The following is a 19,243-nucleotide window of genomic DNA, read 5'->3' on the forward strand; positions in this document are numbered from 1 at the left end:
GGGCTGGAAGCAAGGCTTCTGATAGCGGGCGTTTGGAGGGGAAGGCTAGCAACTGCCCCCATGCCCAGGAGGTTTCTTTCACTGGTGCTATGAAGGCAAACAGCAGTGACTTAGAAGAGGGTTTGGTCTGACTGGAAATGAGGTGCAGAAAAGAATAACAAAGAGGGGAGAAATAGAATAGGGCAACAGTTAGTTCAGAGGAGAGGTTGGTATGAGCTTGAGTTTCATTTTAAGGCTCTGATTTATCTGAGCTGAGGATGGCATCAGCTGAAATTCAGAATGAAACTAGGACACAAACTTAATTGCAAAACCAGTTGAAACCACAGGATTCAGTCAAAGAATATTCTCACTCATTTGAGGCTGGCATAGGGTTTCACTCTGAGCTTCAGCAGGAGGTTTTGGGGCCCCCAAAGCAGATTCAGGGGGTTAAAATTCAGTTGTTTTCTCAAATTCAGCCCTGGACTAGCAGAAGTATTGAGGGGGATGATTGCAGAGCAGCCACATGAGCAGGAGTGACAACTGGCTGGCACACTGCTTTTCCACCTAACAGTGAAATACGCAGGGGATATTTCGTAACTGTTAGTGTAAACAGATATGGTCATCCTAAAATACCTCCATTCAGTGCCATGACAATGAGTGACACCAAAAAGCCTAAGGTCAACAGCTGTTTCTCTTGCAAAAAAAATGATCCAAGAACCTCAGACCTACTGAGACTGGCCGGCCACAGTGCTTAGGCTGTTCTCCTAATTGTCAACTGGTGATGGCTGATTCCTGGAAATAACCAGAGAGAGAGAAGCCTGTTCCTAACATGAGCAGACTTGTGGTTGTGTTGACAAAGCCAAAACAACAGCTTGGAGCAAGTCATTCCAGCAGTATCATCCCCTCGCCTGTCGCTGTGTCTCTGCTGCTCCCTCAGAGAATATCTTCTGCTGAAGACATTTATCCCACTTTGGATTTCTCCCCTCCTGCCACTATACTCTTTTGTTTTGTTTTGCTTTGTTTTGTTTTCTCTAAAGCCAGGCTTTTACTGAATTTCAGGAGCCCAATGTGTACTTTTTCTGTAGTTTTGGCTCTTGCCTGATGCCCTCATTACGACAGGGACAAAGACTTGCAGGGGAGATGCTGCAGAGCTTTTGGTTCCTTTGTATTTACTTTACATTTTTTTGTACTTTTTGTATTTAGCAAAGCTGAAAATGTCTGAGGTTGAGAGACATGTTGTCTTCAGACCTAAACTTTGTGCACTGAAGCTGAGGGCCTGGTGCAAAGCCCCTTTGTATCAGGAAAGTGGGTGCTGCTGAGCCGAGCCAGGTTTCTGGTGGTGCATTGCCTGCTGGAATGGCAGAGAGGTGAATCCTGCTGCTGGGACAGACGAGCAGCTAAAACATGCAGATTGTTATGAAATGTGCAGATTTTTTGGTGCCTTTGGTGTTTGGAGCCTATGGGAGTGAAACCGGACTTTTCACTTCTGCTTTTCATGTGCGTATTTAGGGCGATGCATGTATGGTGTGGAGTTTTGCAATAAGTAGATTTCCCCATCAGGATTAGCTTGTTTCTTTGCCTTTACAAGGGGTAAATGGGCATCACTTCTGGGCAAAAGATACAGTATTATATTGGGGGGAAATCCAAGTAAAATAGTATCTGAATGTTATTTGTTTTACAAGCAATGACATGTTGGTGTTTATTATTTCTGAAGGCTCTTTTGTCAATCGGACATTGAACAATCGTGACATCTGTTGCAAGTTATTGTCCCCCAGAGTCATTTCACACAGTTTGGAGTTTGCTTTTTTCATCCACCACAAATAAAGCCTGGAATGATCTCCCTGTCCCCACAGAGTTGAGCGGGAACCTCCTGGGAAAACACTGCAGGCTCCAAGAAGAGGTTCAGCAGAAGCAGGGGGCTGAGTACATCCATGGGGTTGGGTGGTGAAACCCAAAATCCGAACCCCGCTGAGGTCCACAGGAGACGATAAAACAGTTGTTTCATGAAAACAAAAACAAAGATCTCAACCTTCTGAACTGCTATTCGGGTTCCAGGCTGTGTCAGGGATGCTCATGTTGGTGTCTGCGGGTTTGCGCCTTGTTGACACCTCCAGCGCTGCTGCAGGGAGCCAGTAGGGCCGCAGCCAAGGCGGCTTTCCCTTTCAGCCCATCTGCCTTTATCAGGGAAGAAATACTGTCTGTTTGTTTAGGTGAGGTATTAGTCTGCCCCCAGAGCTCCAGGTCACTGTAAATGTAGCACAAGCCCTATTTCCTGTTAGGAAAGGGGAAAAAAATATGCCTGTGAATTATCTCTGATGTGCTGCCAATTGTCAGAGAAGATTCAATTTGGTGGAGAATTACTGTGCTCTTAAAGAGCTGCACTAGTGACAGAGATTTAGGGCAGCTACTCCTGCCAGAAATGGGAGATTTGTCTTTGATTTCCATAAAGCCAGCGTGGGGACTGGTGGCCAGTTGCCCCCTCGCATTGCTGGAGGAGTGAAGGGGTTGGAGGGGAGGACGAAGCAGCACGTCAGGTTAATGGGACTCTGGTGGGACCCTCCATGTGGCAGGAGGGCAGGACGGGGACTTCAGACTAAGGCTGGTAGGTGCTGGGGCAAAGTTGTCTGCCCGTGCTCTGCTATGAAGAAGGAGAATATATTGGCATATTCTTGCCACCTACCCCAAAAGCCAGACCAAAAGAGACAAGAAGCTGCTGTGTGTGTGTGTGTGATGCACACGTGTTCCCTGATAATCCAATAAAGCAAATATGTGACCTGTGGAGTGACCCAGAGCTGCTACAACAAATAGTGGGGTAGATCACTCATTATTTTCCTTTCTTTTGCATTTCCTGGATCAAGGCCAAATTCAGCTGTCATCAAAGTGGGGAATGTCTTCCACAAATGCGGCAACAGGAGGACGGGCAAACTAGATCGACACATTTGGTCTGTTTTATGATAGGAAAAAATACTGACAATGAAGCTGTTTCCCCTTATTTGTCACTCTGTTTACTGTGAAGAGTAACAACATTTAAATTTAGGCCTGGGTGAAGGCCCAGTGCCCTTACAAAGGTTAATGATGACAGAGTAGTCCAAGCAACATCTTTGCCTTCTGAAGCATTCATCCTCCAAACTTCTTTGTGGCAAAGAAACTGAAGAAAATATGTCTATGGACTACATCCCATGAACTTTCCCATATGTTGACTGGATATCAAATAGGCACTTTGCAACCTGGCATTCGTGGTGTGTTAGTGTGCCAGTGCCGAGGCTCCCACGGAAGAGACCATCTTTTTCTTGCTAGCCTTAGTGGCAGAGTACTCGTTAAATAAAAGCTGTGCAATCCATAAAAATAACCCTCAAGACGCCCGATTTTTATTTAGCGTACTACTGCAGACAAACAATGGCTTGCTCAATGGTTGGAGGGAGACCAAAAGAAATGCAGAAAAGCAATTTGGAAGAAGGCAAATGCTATTTGGTCCATTTGGTCCCCTCTCCTAGTTGCTGTCACGAAGCTGCTGGGGTGATTCGGGTGTGATCCACCTAAAGCCTGACCCTCTGGTTCTCTCCCCCCAGCATGGACCAGAAGGCACACTTTAAATGCTATCTCTCAATCTATGGGCCCTCGCCCTGGTAATGTCTAAGCATCTCTCGGAATCAGCAAGGGCACGCCTAACATCAGCAAAATTATCCTCCCTGCGGTCCTTTGAAATCACGTAGACACCTCCTGTGCTACCGTCCAGGCTTCCAGGCGGAGCCGTGGAGATCTACCAAATTCTCTGGAGCTGTTTTTATAATTCATCAAGGTTCTGCCGAACGTGCTGGAGCTCAGCGGGGTGGGAGGGCCTGAGCCCAGCAGGTGCTGGGTCACAGCGCGGTGATGCACAGCACTCCTGTGGCCACCCCCGCGGGATGTTCCCGGCCCTTCGGCTTCCCCCAGGAGTGCCTTGTGCTGCAGGAGGTACAGCGACTGCTCCTAGTACAAATACCTGTTTCTGTCCTTTTTTTTTTTTTTTTTTTTGTGCCCCTGTGTTTCAGAGTAACTCTGTTGAATTGGGAGGAAAAAAAATCATAAAAATGCATCATTTATTTCATCAAATGTTGATTAACAGAGATGTAGGGCCAAAAGCCAGTGCTGTAGTCCAAAACCAGATGTCCACAAGGTGGTGACTTCTCTGTGAGCCATCGCAATCATTGCATTGTGCCAATCTTCCTCCCTCCCTGTCCCTCTCCCCCTCTCAGACATTTGTTGTCACCATCCCCACCTTTTGAAGGAGCTGATCAGCTGATGATTTCTCTCTTGTTCCATCAACCATTTGCTGCTGCCTCCTAAACTTGTGCTATTGTTAGGATCCTCATGCTTTCCATTATTGCATTTCTGCTACAATATTATATACATATATACACATGCACATGCACACAAATATTGAGGGAAGCAAGTGATGGGGCATCAGATTTACACTAAATGAAGGTGGGAGGGTGTTAACAAGAGAGCAAAATGGTAGGTCAGGTCTCTCTTTCCATCTCCCTTTGCCTATGTTCTGAAATCTCCTTTAGAGGTGTCTCTGTCTTTCCAGTCACTCTAAATCCTGTTAGACCCTTTTGTTGTTTTAGTCAACTGAAAAATATGCCATTATTGCTTGAGGAAGTTTTTGAGATCCCTTTCCAAAGGGTAAAATGGACTTAATCTGTTTCCTGTGTGATAAATACATTTTAAGCTTCTTGGTCTGTCTGCACCAAAGATGTCAAAATTTAATGCTTTAAAATCAATGTAAGTGATTGATCTTTTAATATACTTTTCAGCCTAACACTCTAAAATACTTTCTTACAGCTTAAAAACACATGATTGCAGTAGACCAGTTCTGTTCAGATGTAGGTGGACATACATGAAATACCCAGGGAAAAGGTATCTGCTACAAGTGTCACGAACTGTTGGGTAAAATAGCTATTACTCACCAAATCTAGGATCTTGTTCCTGGGGAAAAGATAATTTCTCCTGAAAACATCTGCAGGGTAAAGTTTATTCACCTCTGTCAGCCTGAGTAACAGAGTAAGGATGTTGTAATAAATGATGGCAGGGGCTGAAAAAGATGTAAGAGGATGGAGAAGAAATCATTAATCCGCTGCACCAACTCTGCTGCATCTGATAACACCCAGCAGATACTGGACTGCCAGCACATCACTTTTATCCATAGGTTTATCTCCTCATGGGCACTGTTTGTTTGCCTTGGTTTTGGTGGTTTTTGATTTGATTTGTTTTGTTTTCTTCTTTTTTATATTTTTGTTTGTTTTTGTTTTTCTCCAGCAGCTCTTAATCTTGTCCCTTCTATGACAAGAGTCACATATACAGGAGAACCCATCTTTGGCTCTTATCTTAGCATCTTCGTCTCCTGCAAGAGTAAGGATTTCCTAAAAGTCTGTCCCTGCTTCTCCCCTGAGTGCACGCTGCTGCAGCTCCATAGGTAGCCCACGGAAAACAGTTTAACAAGGTTACCACGGTGTCACGCTGAAAGTAGCCAGCAATTCTTTTCAGTTTATTATTTGTGCTGTTAATTATGACCTGGAAATTTGTATCGTTGTATAACCAGATGTCAGTTCCTTCAGTTCCTACAAAGCGTCTCTTTTTTTCCCCTTCCCCCTCCTTAGCTGGCTATCCGGAGAAATGAAAAGCCCACAACGTGAGTTCATGCTCCTAACAAGATGAGTATTGTCAGGAATATACAAGCTGTGGTTTTTTCGTTCTGAATCCTGAAAGTGAAGAAAAAAGAGCTTTGATGTATCCAAAGCTCTGTTATTCTTTTTCCTTCTTTGAGCTAATAAAAGGTATCATTATATTATCACACTTGTGTCCCTTCCATGTTTGTTCTGGCCCATATTCTGCTCTGCAACAAGAACATAAAACATCCCATGAGAAACCCTAGGTTAAGTTTATTTGACTTTTTTTTTTTTTTTTTTAAACCTATGTTGTAATCAGTATTGTTTTGCTAACTTAGTTCACCGAGGTAGTTTTTGGTAAAGGCAAAGATTTGCTTAAGTGGCCAAAAAGAAAACACATATGACTGGTTTATGCCTTGCCACCCTGAATCGTAATGCTTTGTTTATTATGACTTTGGGCATGTTTTATTGGCAAGTAGAGAGGTCACAGCCTCACATTTAGAACCTGTATTTGTGCTTTACGGGTTCTGGGATTTGAAACCACAAGCAGCCACTGAACTTTTGGCTGCCTTAGGTAACAACTGCATGCTGTGACCAAGCGGCCAGACCAGGTCATCTCCACTGTGCTCAACCTACTGCAATCGGAAGTGTGACACTGCTCAGGGACCTCTGAAAGAGCAGACTCCCAGCCTCTTGCCCTTTTAATATTCCTAATTTCTGAGCTTTCTAATTAACCTTTTATTTTGGAAATGGATGGTACTCCCATGTTTTCACACCCCACCTGGAAAACACTTCAAAGATGCGCCCACCTTCTGTACTGATGGATCCCATGGTAAGAATGGAATAGAAGAGTCTCCTTTCTACAGGTGGGAAACTGTGTTTGGGATCAGCCTGAGCCTTTGTATTTCCAAAGGAATCAGTGAGCAAACCAAGGCACCTTCACTTCTAGGGTTGTTTTTTGTTTTTTTTTTTAGCCTCAGACAGCAGTGCCATGGTGCTCAGTGAGAGCAGTCACATTGCCAGGAAACACCGGGAAATGTAGCAAGCTTGGAGAGACTTGAGACAGGTTTGCTTTAAATCTGTATAAAACAAAGGGGTAAAAATTTCTCATACAAAGCATTTAGTGATGTGATCGATGTTAAGGTGTATGAAGAACAGCCATGTGCTAATTGTTGTGCTGTTTAATTTGAAAGATGAGCAATTATAAAAAAGCACAAACATGTATTTACTGCAATCAGTGAAATTGCAAAGTTCCGCCCTGGATGCTGCATGTTCAGGTGTTCTACTGCGATGTGTTTCATGTACAGCCTGAGTCTGGGATACTCAAGATGGACTCAAAGTGAAGTTTTCTGTCACATTCATTGTGCGTCCATGGCAGATGCCAAATTTGAAGCAAGATCTAAGAATAAATGAAATCTCATTACCCTAATGGTTTGTACCTATTTCAAAGTGGGGTGAACTGAGGTGCAGAGAATTTGTTTGCATTATGTCGCTCAAGAGATAGAAACCCACAGGCTTACAGCGAAGCTACAACAAACAGGCACCGTTGGCCAACATTCACTCCAACATCTCCTTTAGATATTTCCAAATTTAGCATGTTTAGTTTCACCCCTCCAGACTATGTCTGTTAAATACCATTTTTCTTCAGGGCCTTGCTGGGATGAGGATAAGAACTGTGTTATTCTGTAAAATCCCTGTGTGGATAGGCTGGTTCAGTTTTCACCTCCATTGTTTTGCTCTAGATAGCATGGAGTGAGGTACTGAGCATCAGCCCTTTAACCTCAGTCTTTCTCTCAGAGAATGAATGCAGTGAAATTTGTCTTGTGGTCCCTTCAAATGTAGAATTATTACATTATAAATACAATAAAAATACACAATCTTCTTGCCAGGATGTATCTTTTTTTCTTCCATTCTCTGTGATTTCAGTGTTATTTTTTTCATGGTCATTTACTAAAAATATATGCATTCGTCCTACATACTTCAGTATCCAGCTTCAAGACTTCTCGTGGTTTCCCCAGGATTACAAAACTATTCATAGCTTAGTCCTCAGGGAGAAGATACAGCTGAAAGCTGCCCGAGGAGGGAGGTGGCCCCGCTGGCCCCATAAGGACAGGTACAGCGTCGCTTGATGTCCAGGACTCACTGGAGGGGCTTGGGGATCGATGAAGGAAATAATGATTCCTCCACGAGGTACTCCGGTATTTTGGGTGCTCCTAACCTTACTGCTGGTTTCACAAGCTTCTGAAAACTGAACAGTGTAAAGTCACAAGGCAAAGTATGAGATAATGTATAAACGGATTAAAGAAATGGTTAAAAGCATCAAGCTGTCCCAGTGTGTGGACTTCGGAGGGGGAAAGAGACATATTAGAGAACATGCATAAAGTGTGTTGTCTCCTGACAAGACTGTTGGCAACTGGGGATGCCAGGGAAATACGGTGCAGTACAACGGGGGAGCACAGTACTGTGTAGCAGTGAAAGATCTTTTTTTGTACAGATGGGAATATTTTTACATTTGCCCCAGTTCTCGCTGCCTGATAATGGTCGTTTGCCCATCAGCCCGCAATGGGAAAGCTCTTTCCACCAGTCCGTGTACATTGGCAGCAATTCCGCTTTCCGCTTTGAGAACAACCCGCTCTGCTACCAGCAGAAGCTGTGAGAGCTTCGCTTTGTTTGTTTTTCTTACCCCCCTACGAGGAGATCGTTCCCGAAAATGCTTATAACCGATTCTCACTTCAGGTATATGTTCCTCTCGTGGCTTCTTGAGCTGCGGTCTGTGGAGTATGAATAGCACATGAAGTCATTCCTGCTGATACCCACAGGGAAACGTTAGCAAAGCGTGCAACAGTTGGCATGTCAGTGGGGAAGGGCAAATGCACCGCATTGCCCTCTCTTTATCAAAGCTGGTTGTAGAGTACAGCTCTGGCAGTTGGGTGTTTGCAGATTGGTATCTCTCATCTGATTCCTTTTGTTTGTTTGTTTGACTGATTGATTGTCTTTCCCCTTCCTTATTGGAGCATATTCATTTATCCCATCTTTTTTCGATTCCATTTCAGGCCTGATCCTGCGAGCACCAGCTGGCACAGTTGTGCAACCCCTTCTCTCGTGCCCAACGTGCATGTGCTCATGCCAAAGCAACCACCAGCCCTGGCCCCAGCGGAGCGCTCTCGTTCCTCCTTGCTGCAGGGCAGTGCTCCCAGACGTGTGCAAAGAAGGGATGACAATTTGCTGGCCTGGAAGGGGACCAAGCGCGTGTCTCCTGGGTAAGGCGGCTTGCATGTTAAGTGGAAACTTTCATTATTTACCAACCAGACAAAATGATTTTGCTATTGACAGAGGCTTCATTATGTCAGCCATTCCGTTCTTTGAAAACATGTACAAAACAGAGAGAGAGTGGTGGCAGGGAGGGGGAAATTCCATTTCTTCCTAAATTGAGTGGAAACATCTTCAGGAAAATTAAAGAAAAACCCGAGAGGAGGAGAAGAGCAAAAGAAATAACTGTAGCCAAAGCCACTTTCCTTTTTCTTTTTCAATCTCCTTTCCAACATGCTCCTGGTAAAATCATTACAAAGGCCGTTTATTTTTAAAATTGAAAGATTGGGGAGAGTCATAATGAGATATTATGTGTAAAAGTTGCACATAAATTTCCTTCTGTCATATTTTGGGCTCGCCTAACGCATCCCCTTGGCAGGCCTGAGGGAAGCTGATCGCTTTAGTATAGATTGTGTGTGCTTCAATAATATTGCCCAAGGACAGAGCTACTGGGTGGCTGAGTTGGCTACATGCTGATTTAAAAATTAGCTGGGCTTTTATTGGCCACAGCAAATTGTTCTCAAAAAGAGAAAAAAAGTTTTATACCGAACAGAGAAGCATGTTTGGAGCAAAACTCCTCTCCTTTGTCTTAGGGAATGTAATTTTTCACTCACTGGAGCGCTTTTTGTTCTTTCTCACCTTTATGGAAAGCTGTGGAAGAAAGGTGATGTGCCTGGGGTGTGTGGTATAGAGGAAAAAGTCCTACATTGAGTGTTTGGGCTCTGGAGTCTTTCCTTAGGGATCTCTCCACAAAGATCTTAAGGATATGGACACAACATGACTCTACAGCCTGGTCTCACTCTCAGGTCAAAGGGATGAAAAGCTCTGTCTTCCTTTTTTAAGCAAACGGACACAAAATGCCATAAATTTACTACAGAAAAATCCTAAATTCTTTTAGGTACTGTGTTTGTGAAGTATTGTGAAATTTGCCATCACGTCTACAGTCTGGGATGTTTCCTTTTCAGTCACGGGCTTGTCCTCAATTTTTTTTTTTCTGCTGAGTTTGGTGGGCCCTGATTAAGGTTTTATTTTCTAATTTGTATTTTGTCATTATCGTCTCCATCTCTCTGTTTCTGAGGTTTTAGCGCTTCCAGGATCTCAGCGGAGTGAGGGTTCTCGGCAGCTGCCAAGAGCTGGGGCATTTCCTTTTCCCTTCCTTTCTTGGCCTAAACCAGAAACTGGTCTTCAAGGAGGATAAAGACCATCAAAGTGCACAAAAATAAATAGTAATTCATAACGGTCTTTGCTAATATTCTTAATTTAGAGCTCTGGAGTCCAAGTCCTAGCCACATCTCCTCTGTATTCCATTTTTATGGAGCACTTGACCTATTTACTCACTTTTTGACCTAGTAGATGAAGAAATATAAGATGGAAAAGACATGACCAAAATGAGAGGTTTAAATAAGGAGCTTTTAGCGTGGGAGAAGGCCAAATTCACTGTAACTGTAAACATGTTTTTTTGACATGATCCATATCTGAGTACCCTTATACTTTGGGCAAATTTGAGTGAATCTGAGCTTTGCATTCAGTCTGTGTCTCAGTCCTGTGCCAGACAAAAACCTAAAGTGGAACTTGGAAAACCAATACTTTATCTCAATTGCTTCAGATAATCGTCCTCTGAACCAAACCTCCCAAGCTCGTCCCATTGGGAGTTACACTTAATTAAATTAAGATTTCACTTCTCTTCACCGATATCTTCATCTCTGGGTAGCAGCCTTGGGCAAGGTTGAAAGTGAAACTTGCTTCCTGTGCTTCAAGGCAGCTTTGTCTAAAATTGACTCCAGAATCAAAAGCACCATGTGCAGCTATTAAAGCACTCTCACCACAAGCTGCCCTGCCAGCATTTCTGAATACCTGGTTCCTACAGGTAACCCAGCGCGCTTTCATCTTGTCTGAATTGTGAAAGAACGCATCAGGGTTTATTAAAGAGTTTGTGTTGTTAACGTGTCATACATCATGCCATTAATTAAGAGAAATTCCTTTTTCCCCAGTTGGGTGGCTGCATAACGCTGCCAGCATGTATATATTATCCATCTCTCCCCACCCTGGCCTAACCCAAGCGCTGCATGGCTGATTGTACCCCAGAGAAGCTCCAGCTTCTTCAGGTAATTTGATTGCTGAGTCTCCAAAACCAACGAATTAAAGAAACCTCCGTGCTGGGCTCTGCTCCCCTTGTAATTAGTACCAGAGCAAAGTGGGGTGCGGTGGGTACATGTGTTCCCAATCACAGCCCACACAATGAAAATGTTTTCTTTCTGGGACAATCTGAAGAAACCTCGTGGGGATTTGGGGCTTTTATATATGTGTGTATGTAATAATAATAATTATCCTCATTAGAAAGCTAACTCCAAAGCTCAGCGACGTGCTTGAAAAATTGGTGGGAGAGCTGCCTGGTGTGCCAGGCACTAAGAGCCCACGCACGACCTCTCGCATCACTTGGGGTGCTCGGGGCAGCACGTTTGGGGATGGACACAGACTGTCCTTTGTCCTTCTCTTTTCCCACCATGGGCAGCACATGGAAAGTGGTTGCTTTTATAACATATTTCCATCCTGCTTTGATCATGCAGGGTTTCATTTACCCAGGGTGGTCAAAAAAGCAGCACACCGTCACCCAGCAGCCCCCCAGCTCTCTGTGCTTCTCACTGACGCTGCCCCTCCGACTTCCTGGGGGCCAGGGACACATAATGGGACACCGGGCCGTTACTGTACAGAGGGTAGCAATATTCTCCCTCAGACTGAGCCCTAGGGTATAATTAGAGCTGCTCTGGAATTTTTGTCATTAAAAGTCTTTTGGTTGGAAAATGGCAATTCTTTGAAAAAAAAACTTCTTCAGAGTTAAAGGGAAAAGTTTCTTGTGTCAAAGAGGGACAAACTCTGGAATAACTACCAGCCTTGGTTAAAGGGGACCTGTGCTCAAGTCCCAGCTCCAGTGGAAGTACAGAGTACTGATATATAAAAAAAAAAAAACAACAACAGTAGTGTAAAATAGGGGTGAACTATTCTGTGCTCAGCCAGTACATGGGAAAAAGAAGATCAAATTGATCCTCCCTGTTTCAGCAAGGAATCTTATTTATCAGACTGTTTCCTATTTCTTGGGAAACGTAACCCAGTTTAAGGATATGTGTGGCACTCAGGATTTGTGTGGATCTTTTTGAAAAGCGACTTTGAAACCCTGTGCAGGGAGGGATAACCCTTCTTCATGTGCCCTCGCTGCGGAGAGGGAACTGCAGGTGAGCACGGGGCAGTTGTTAGTGGGAGAGCCGAAGCTCTCTGGTCACAGACAGACCCGGTTACCCAAACCATCTTGCAAACAATCAATAACAGCCTGGTGCTGTCATTGAATTGCTAACTCAGTTTGTGCACATTAACATGAATCCCACACACCACTAACTAACAATAACAGTTCACTCCGTCACAAAGATAAAACTGCTCCGCTGGAGGTGGTATGCCTGACCCAGTGAGCCATTAGCCTGCATACCACAACGAATAGCTCGCAGGCGAGCATCACTCGGTACCCAGCACTCATCGCAATGATCTAACGCTGCCTGAATGTGGCACTCCCAGGAGGAACTCCGGCATGCCAGTCGGTCCCATTGCCAGGAATGGCAGCGCTGCAGATATCCTACAGAAATGTTTTTCTCTAGGTTGCAACACGTCCTGGGCTGGATGGGGAAGAAAGGTGCTGGGAAAGCTGCTTGGAAGGCAAGTCAGGTTTCCAACCTGTATGCATTTATAGGAGACAGAAAATGAATAAATAAATAACCAGCATAGACAACAATGCAGCATACTTCATTACATTTGCTGAGTTCACTTCCTGAGCTATATATGCAAAAAAAGGCTTTTTTAATGAAGATTTTTGCTGCTGGTGGAGGACTTTGTTATATTACGCAATTGCAGCTTCAGTGAAATCTAACCAGATTCTCTGGGAAAGGCTGGCTTTGATGAATGCTCAGATTTGGAAGAATTCTGGAAGAAATTACTAAAGTGGGACTTTTCAACATTTTCATAAAGCAAGCTTTGTTTCTTACTTGAAGGTGATTTTATCATTTGAAATATGAATAGCGGTTGTTTTTTTTTTTAGATAGGAAATAGTCAAATGCTGAAATAGTAAGTTTCTGAATTTCTCAATGTTTCTATAAACTGGATATAATTATTATATGTTATGTACAATTATATTATTGCAAAGTGATATATTTTTTAGATAAGATCTTTTAAAAGATCTGTTGAGAGAAATGTTTCAGAAATGTCAAGGTCTTGCATGCAAAAAAATCTCTTACCTCTTCTTTCGAGTATCATGGGCTTGAATGGCTGTTTTTTTTACATTTGGCTAAGTTTCCCATTGTAAGATTTTTAGTTTGCATTAAAAAAAGAACTAAAAAAAACCTTTGAATTTCATGTAGTGGCCACTGAGGACTTGTGCTACCAGCAAGCATTGCTAGGAGGTGCAAATCCAAGGAATCAAACAGGAAATCTACTCCTAGAACTTCACTTTCGAGGAAAGTCCAGAAATTGGAAGAGTGAGCAGATCCGTGAGTCGGTATTGCTGGGGCCTGGGCACTTGGTGTCAAAGGGAATGGGAAATGAATGTCGGGGTGTGGGACAGTGTATCCAAGAAAACAGCCATGAGTGGTTGTTAGAAGAGAGAAGAAGGAAAGCAGCAAGTGTTTTCTTCTCTTGACTGGAGTTTGCATCAGTGCTGTATTCCCAAGGAGACTGGGAGGCTGGGCGAACCCTCCAAGAGATCAAACAGCAATGTCTGCTTTAGTGTTTTTTTTTACTCCCAAATTCTTTTTATTAGAAACTCACTTAAAATAACCAAATAAAGCATTTCAGTTTATTCAGGCTAAATTTTAGCATAGGCTTCTGTGTACAGGAAGTGTCACTTCTGAGCTGAAATCACAAACGTGTGAACTCTGCAAACAATTGGCTTCTCTTTGTAAACTTTTCCCAGATAAAAATCGATTCATTTTTAGTAATAGTCTCTTCTTTCTCTGTTTCATTTTGTGGTAGTCTTTCTGATCTATAGCCAGGTCATCAGTTCACTGGTGTGGGAGTTTCCTTGTGATGTTTAGCTAGCAAATGACAGACAGATACCAACAGGCACACAGATTACCAAAACTTCAACTTTTAGGAAAGTTTTCACACCAAGCTTGTTTTGACTCATGTATATTTTAATCAGAAGCAGAACTTAGTAAACCTGAGTATAGCCTGAGCTGAACATCTCAAGCAACAGCCAGGCTCTGACTCTGAATCTGTCTGCAGCTGCTATTTACAACTGTGTCCATCATATCTCAAGACCAAATTGTAATTCATACCTGAGTACCTCTTCAGTGTGCACAGAGCTAGTATGAACTTTTTGCAATAAGGCCTCAATGCCTGGTTTAATCTGTCACTTTAAAACTTGGAAGCAAAATCATCTGAGTTGCGTTTTCATAGACATAAAAAATGAGGCATTTCATACAGGCAAGGATATTTTCAGAAGTGTATGTGCATTTGACCACCCTATTTTGCAAGAACTTTCGCAGGAAGGGCTGTGCAGATGGCCAGATAGGCAGTGAATAGACACTTTGGGAACGTATTAACTGCTAGTGAGCATGTGGATTTGGTGCACTTCTTGTGTGCACAATTAACCACTCCAAAATTTTGACGACAAAGGAGTCATTATGTTTCTGAAAATGTTTATTGTATAAATATTGTCCTTTCTGGTTCAGTAGTGTATTATTCTCGTTCCTTTTGTATGGTCATAAAACTATCCCTGTTCTTGCTTTTCCAAACTGGTGTAACTGGCATGTGGAATGCAACAGCTGGTTAACTCTGCAATGATCCAAGAGCAGCAGAAGACAAGGAGTGCAGAGGGGGCTGCCTTCTTCTGCCAAGCGTAGAACTAAGCAGCTGCTTTATATTTTCACATGAACAAAAATGTTTTGTTAACTGCTTCGCTGCTGAAGGAGGTATGATGTACGTACAATGGGATATGGTTGCTGGCCTTCAGAGTTCCTGGGTTTCAAGAGGCTTAGCAATTCTCCTTTTGTTCCAAGTAGTGGCCAATAGCATCTAGGACAAATGCTCCTGTCACAGGAGGAATGCTTGTAGGACAGTATTCAAACAACTTTATTTTCTCTCTATTGCATTAAGCATGCCCGTATGTGCAAGAATCTCCCCTTAAAAGAATATCCTTAGGATTGCAAATGCTCAAATTCTGGGAAATGCCAATGGAGAAATATGCTTTCTGATAATTTTAATTGTATAAAATGGACTTAAAAGGATAGGGGAGGGAAAGACCTTAAGATGCCATCTATTTCTCCCTAACTCAGTGCAAGAGTGGCTTTATCATCTAAAAGTTGTCAAACCTGCCCTTTAACATCTCAGGTCCTCCTGATTTTTATTTTTTATTTTTTCAAAACAAGTGCGGCTTTTGGGGATCCTAGGTAGGTTGCATTAAACCTGTCCAGAACTGAAGATCTGCATCTTATTAAAAAAAAATAATTGAAAGGTAGATGAGGAAGCTACTTTTAATTAAAAGAAAAATGAGATTTCTCTGTTTAGATAAGAGTATCAAAAGTGATACTGAGAAGAGATCATTTCACTCTTCAAAGGATATACAGCCTGGAGAAACTGTCTAGTGCTAAGAATGACAAGGGCAGAAGTTGAACCCGATGTTAGATATTTGCATCCAACATTCTTCCTACTTCACCGGTGAGTGGATGCTGTGGCAAGGGTAATTAGGTAGAGGCTAATCAGGAGCCTTAAGATGTTGTTTGTGATGTGTACTTATGTACAAATAAAAGAGATAATGTAGGGAAAGCACAGGTGCAGTCTCAGAAAGAGGTTCTGGAGGAAGTGGAAAAGATGCACTAAGAAATATTTATGCTCCAGGCTCCAGCTAGAAAGGGCAGAAACCAGCCTGCAGCAAGGCATCAGCTTGTGGGGCCTGTGGGCATGGTGGCAATGCTGATGTGGAGGTGACTGTCCCCATAACAGCTGGATAAGCTGGGACATGATTCCCTGATGGGACATGGCACTGCAGTCCTGAATAGCATGAGCACAAGCCTGTGGCCACGGTATTCATGAAATTCACTGGTAAGTTAGATGGGTCAGGCACCTAATTGGGTTGTGTGTAACGGTGGGATGGGTGCTGGCAGCAAGCTCTGCAAAAACAGAAGATTGCAGATGGGTAGGAAACATTTGCTTACAATATATTGTGAGGAAATGGGACAGTCTTCACCCCTGGGGGCATGCAGCAGGGAATCTACCTTCTAAGAGCACGAAACCCGAGGTTTCAAGCTGAGTATTTGCATTTATCTCTAAACTTTGCTGTGCACACTCTGATGTGCAGGGCAAGACCTGCTGAATTCTAGGCAAAGGCAATTTGAGAGTGATCCAATTGCAATGCTAAATGTCTGTGCTTTATTTTCCGTTTATTCAAAGACTTCTCTTCAAAGTCAGCTTTGAGTTTAACTTGTTAAACAACACTTTCTTACTTACAAGTCTTTGAGTTTTGAAGGGCGGAGGCGGATTGAAGCTGGGTGAGACTGACAAACAAGGTGAGCTATTTCTGGGAAGACAGCAAATGTCTTTATGGAGATAGCAGTGTCTTGAGGAACACGTACCCAGGATGTGTTTAGGGAAAGCAGGGGATGGAGAGCTTTGGCAGCCAGACTGGAATGGGTCGGTGTGGGGGCTAGCAAGGCCAAGTGCCAAGTCTGGAAGCAGTGCCTTCTGGCAGGCATACACCAGAAGAAAAGAAAGCAGATAGTGGGGGAGTGCTCTGGGAAGCCCAAAGCTTCGCATCAATGCTCAGTGAGTGGGCTGTGGGAGAGACAATTGCCAACAGCAGCAGGGAGGGCAAAGCAGCGGGACCCCAGGCTGCTCTGGTGTGTTAAGGTTGCAAAGTGTTTAGTTACAACCTTGCCTTAATCAGGAAAAGCAAATTCCAAAAGAATTTCATTTTACTTCCAAACTATTAAGTAAAAAAGCAAGCAGAGGGGCTCTCATATTCCTATCTTGCTCTGTGTTAGGTGTGGAGATATGAATGCAAAAAGAGCCCTGATCTTGCAGACATTGGGAAATCCTGGGCAATGTGATCTCCAGAAGTTGGTCCAAGTGTTTCTGTTGAAAACTGTAAGATAGGTGTGCTCAAACACACCAGTTCTGGATCATTCAGATCTCACAGCTCCATAATGCTCTGAGGAAGAAAAATCTTATGTGTGTATATATATATATATATAAATATATATGTATATATATATATGTTCCCCAGAGAATGTGAACTGCCTTCTTATCTCCTGCAACACCAAAATTGCTCTCTTAAGTAGTATTCAGAACGTCACAGTTTCAAGAAAAATGGTAAAATGTGTTTAGCTTTACTCACACTGAGAAACGTCTCTGAGGACCTTACTACTGTGTACCTGAGGTTAAGCACGAAGTGAGCACTGCCAAACAAGGGGCGTCAGCATGGCTTTGGTTAAACTTAAATAATAGCTTTGAAGCTCTGGTGAATTTTCAGATACGTGTTTATTAGAACTTGGCCCTCAGATGGCAGCTCCAAGCATCCCCCAAATGCTTGGGGGACATATCACATTCAAATCAGGTTCTGGCTGGAGTATGGTATACAGCTTATATTTTCAAAGCCTGATGGGTTGAATGATCGCTTTTAGACAGTCAGAGCTGTGGATACTCAGTGCAGATGTGTCTCAGTTATGTATCACTAACTTACTTTGTGACATGGCTTCAGGAAAAAGAGCAGGGAAATGGTATTGAAACATACTTTTTTTTTTATTAAAACAAATTTTAGTCTTGAGAAAAGCTTGAAAAATTACGAGTTGATTCTCCTTCAGCCATTATTTACTAGACATTTTTAGAGATTATCTATTTATTTATTGCCCTCTGAGACCACTAGAGAGGAAGGAAAATGCAGTTAGTCCATCACTTTCCTGGATAAAGAGAGATGCAAACTTCTAATAAAGTATCAATGGCACCCCAAGGGGACAAAAAGAGATTTGCATCCCAGTGGCCCTGCTGACAGACCACATAAGTTACTGCAGCAGCAGCGAGGACCTGCCAGAGAAAGGAGCATGATGAGAGAAGAGGGAGCAAAACATGATTTGTACTGGCATGCAGTGAACAAGCTAAGCTGTGTAAAAATGAATACGTGAAATTAAAAGGATTAATGGGACAAGTTAGTGCAGGGTAGCAGGGAAAGTCCCCTGTCTAGGCACTTCTGCCGGGTTCCACCCAGACAGGTTATTTTTTTTAAAACCTTCTTTTGTAAGTGAAATTTCATCTGGAGAGAGCTTCGTGAACAGAATTCAGTTCCTTCCCCCAGCTCCACCTGGAAGAGCCCTTTGAGCTTTTAAAATTTGCTTTTATATAAAAAATCATGGCTGTTTTCACGAAAGTCTGAAATGTTGTCTTGGTCTGAGGAAAGCTGATGGCATGTTGGCCATCCAAAATCATCCAGCGAGTTCATTTGCATCAAATGTTCCTCTTAACCTTGTGATGTAAATGACTGGTAAGTAGCCATGTCATTCGCCCTCGGCTGGCTACCATTCAGGACTGGGAAGAATCATTTCTGCTTATGCCATGAAGGCCTTTGAAATCACTTGTGATAAAGGTGTATAGATGTAAGGTTTTTGCTATTTAAATTACAAAGCAGTGCCTCCTAAATATTTTTACTACAATAAAATAACATTTTGCTTGGGAGCAGTGTGTTCATTCAAGCCTATCCAGTCCCACCTCTGAAGTTAAACAAAGCTATGTGTAGATACACAGCGTTTGCTCCATTAGGTGACTTTTTTTTTTTTTTTTTACAACTATACCTGGTTTTCATCTTGCAAAAGGCAATTACAATATTCACAAGATGACAGTCATTTTATGCAACAGAAGGCTGACTAATTGATGGAAAGGGATGATATTTGGGAATGAAAAACAAAGCTGTGACATGTAAAATTACATATAAAGTGTGTGAGTTTTTTTCCTCATAAAATTCTCAACAAGTGAACTCCAGATGTCAGCATTTAAACACTGTCAGGTATTACTTGTATTATCGTAGCATCTACAGGCCCATGGGGAAATCACAGGTGTTGCACACTCCTAATTTGAGGGGCATGGTGTGCACTGAAGAGCTTATGGCTTACGTAGACAAGTCAGAAAAAGTGAAGATCAGGAAATGTTGACACTATTTTAGTGTAGTTTCTCCCTTTAAAAGTAACTGCAACAGGTTTCAGCTGATTGAAGCAATGCGGACAAGTCTGCGCCTTGCTACCACCAGAATCACGCTGTTCTTGCAAGGGAACTGTCCTCCAGGT

General features: G+C 42.9%; 1 protein-coding gene across 8 annotated transcripts in view; it reads left to right on the top strand.

The window, feature by feature from the left end:
• The window catches only part of LOC106043489 (uncharacterized), a 138,793-nt gene extending 127,907 nt beyond the window's left edge, over positions 1 to 10,886 (top strand). For 7 of the 8 annotated variants that reach the window (XM_066978089.1, XM_066978088.1, XM_066978091.1 and 4 more), the window contains one exon: positions 8,681 to 10,886. The gene's annotated coding sequence lies outside the window, so the exon portion shown is untranslated. Of the gene's footprint in view, positions 1 to 1,832; positions 6,453 to 8,680 lie in introns of those variants that run through there. The other variant, XM_066978093.1, reaches the window with a different exon arrangement.
• Positions 10,887 to 19,243: the final 8,357 nt, after the last annotated feature.

The sequence above is a fragment of the Anser cygnoides genome, chromosome 16 (genome assembly GCF_040182565.1).
Source record: "Anser cygnoides isolate HZ-2024a breed goose chromosome 16, Taihu_goose_T2T_genome, whole genome shotgun sequence".
NCBI classification, from domain to species: domain Eukaryota; kingdom Metazoa; phylum Chordata; class Aves; order Anseriformes; family Anatidae; genus Anser; species Anser cygnoides.